At 41.7% G+C, this 3,046-nt stretch overlaps 1 pseudogene; it reads right to left on the reverse strand.

Moving 5' to 3' along the window:
• Nucleotides 1-120: 120 nt before the first annotated feature.
• LOC101585154 lies at nt 121-428 on the reverse strand (annotated as a pseudogene).
• Between the last annotated feature and the right edge of the window lie 2,618 nt (nt 429-3,046).

The following is a 3,046-nucleotide window of genomic DNA, read 5'->3' on the forward strand; positions in this document are numbered from 1 at the left end:
TTTTTCTTTTTGTAGAATATTTATTAAGATTATTTAGTATACAACTTTTCAGATGTCATTTTGGAAGTCCTTCATTATAAAGATAATCTTCTGTCTGATGACAAACAGCAGCCACAGTCATCACTCTGGACCTCCACGCAGGATAAACTCATTTCTCCTTGAGATATCAATTTTGTTCTGTCCTTCTGAGCTAGTGTTTTTATTATTTCTGCAGCGTCTGGTGGACCTGGATGCACCAGCGAGTCTGGTGATTTACTCCCCTTACAATGCTGTGAGACTCCAGAAGAGTCAGATGGGATCCCTGCAGGTCTCAGAGCTTCTGGTACACTGGGCTTAGGATTGTCTCTTCTGTCAGGGAACCTTATTAATGATGTATGTGGCTGGACTGCCTGGACGACCCAACTGGCAGATGCCATCTTGCTGCCCATGCATAATAATAATTGATAAGACATTAGAAACAGTACACATTTGGTAGACCAAGCGAGAGGTATTCAACCATGGTTTTTGCACTGCACATTGCTGTCCTCGTTGTAGTTGCTTAGATTGCAGATATCAGCTGTCTTAGTTACTCTTCTCTCATTGCTGGGACAAATACCTGACACTCAAAGTGAGGGAAAGAAAGGTTTGTTTAGCTCACAGTTACTGGAGGTTTCAAGACACTGGAGGAGAGGCTGGGGCGCTGCCGTGCCCAGGATGACCCTTTCCACATCTCTGAGAAAGCACTGACTAGCCAGTTTAACACTTTGTGCCTCTGGCCCCGCCCCTCGGGGCCCGCCCTGGTCCTCTGGCCCCGCCCCTCAAGCCAGTTGTTGCTCCTCCAGACGTCTGCCCCATAACTTACATGTGGCTTTGGGGGGACAACTAGACACAAACCATAACATCAGGGGCCAGGGAGAGGTCTTAGTAGAATAGTGCCTGCCTGGCAAGCGCAAGGGCCTGAGTTCAATCCCTGGTTCTGCAAAAACAAACAAATAAACAAACAAACATATAACATCAACATACAGAGTTAGTCAAGGTGAAATTTCTAAACATTAACCGCTATTTTTAAAAAAACTGATAGAAATTATTAGTACAATCATCTTAGCTATCCTGTATATATAATTGCATGTTTTTCCACCTTCCTTTTTTCCTATCTTTTCTCCTTTCTCTCATCTTTGTCATTTAATCTTTAGGTTGAGTTTCTTTCTGTTTTACTGTATCTATTATACCTTTAAGGTTTTAACTATTCTTTCAGGTTCTTACAGCAGGGGGACAATATGGTATTTACACATGTGTGTGTGATTTATGTCACTTATGAGTATAGCCTCTAGCTGCATCTACTTACCTATAAAGGCTTTGACTTTGTCTTCCTTTATAGCTGAGTAATACTCCATTGTATACAAATACACATCTTTTACATACATTCCTCAGGTGATGGGCATTTTGGTTGTTTCCAAGATTTGGTTGTGACAAATTGTACTGCTATAAACATGGGTTCACATATATAACTATGGTATGATGCTTTCAGTTCTTTCAGGAAAATACCCAGAAGGGGAATAGCTAGATCAAATGGGATTTCCAGTTCTAGCTTTTTGAGAACTTTCTACAATGATTTCCATAGTGGTTGTACAAGTCTACATTCCCGCCAGCAGTGGAGAAGGGTTCCTTTTTTGCCACAGCCTCTCTAGCATTTGTTATTAGTTGATATCTGTATGATAGCTATTTTTTTCCCCCCAGGGTAAGATGGTATCTCGGAAGGATTTCTTTTTTTTTGGCTGGCTCAGGATGCCTTAAGGGCAGATCTGGTAAGGCATAAAGATCTGGGGATCGACCACAGTGTCCTGAACCAGACTGCTTTGTTTAAACAACTGAGCTGATGGGCAGGCCCCCAGAGATGGTATCTCAGTGTTGTTTTAATTTGCATTTCTCAAATAGCCAGTTCTATGGAGCATTTTTTCATGTATTTATTGGCCACTTGTATTTGTTCTGTGAAGTGTGTGTTCATCTCTGATGCTCACTTTTGGATTGCATCTTTAATTTTTTTTTTTTTTTTTCTCTGTACTTTAGGGAAGGGTCTAGAGGGTGTTCAGGGTCTCACTACTAGATCAGACTCGTAGTGATTCTCCTGTTTACAGCCTCTCAAGTGCTGGGATTATAGGTGCGGACTACCATGCCCAGTCTCAATTGCCCATGGGGGTGCGGCTGGCACCGCAGGCCTGGGGATCAAACCCCTGGCTCCTGAGCCTGCTTGCAGGCACTTTAGTTTGCTGATTAAAGTGATTGAGTGATTGTCGGTTAAGATTTTTTTTTCCCAATTTGTGGGTTTACTTTGCACTCTGTTGGTGATTTATTTTGATTTGCAGAAAATTCTCAATAAGATGAAATCCCAGCTGTTGATTCTTTGAAGTATTTCCTGTGCAGTTTGGTTTTTGTTCATAAACTCTGCCTACCCTATATGTCTTCAAGATTTCCACCTAGTTTCTCTTTCAGGAGATTTAGTGTTCCTTATTTATTTATTTATTTATTTATGCAGGGTCTATAGTATCTCACTATGCAGATTGGATTTGTGGTGTTTCTCCTGTTTTCAGCTTCCCAAGTGCTGCGATTACAGGCGCACGCTGCCACACCCAGTCTCAATCACCATCTCAGCATGCCTCAGGGGCAGGGCCAGCACAGCAGGCCAGGTATTGAACCTCTGACCCCTGCATCTGCCTAAGCAGGCACTTTAATGTGCTGAGCTATCTGGCCAGCCCTTGGTGTTTATGTTTTAATGTTTAGATCTTTAATCCATTTTGACTTTAATTTAGTGCATGGCAATAGACCGGGTCTAGTTTTAGTTTTCTGTATGTGGAGAGCCAGTTTTATCAGTACCATTTATTAAAGAGGTGATCTTTCTTCCTCTGATGAACATGTTTGGCCCCTTTGCCAAAGACAAGATAGCTGAGTGTGTTTGTAATTGTATCTGCATCTTCTAATCTCTTCCATTTCTTCTTCTTCTTCTTCTTCTTCTTCTTCTTCTTCTTCTTCTTCTTCTTCTTCTTCTTCTTCTTCTTCTTCTTCTTCTTCT

This window comes from Octodon degus, unplaced genomic scaffold (genome assembly GCF_000260255.1).
Source record: "Octodon degus isolate 3935 unplaced genomic scaffold, OctDeg1.0 scaffold00029, whole genome shotgun sequence".
Lineage (NCBI taxonomy): Eukaryota > Metazoa > Chordata > Mammalia > Rodentia > Octodontidae > Octodon > Octodon degus.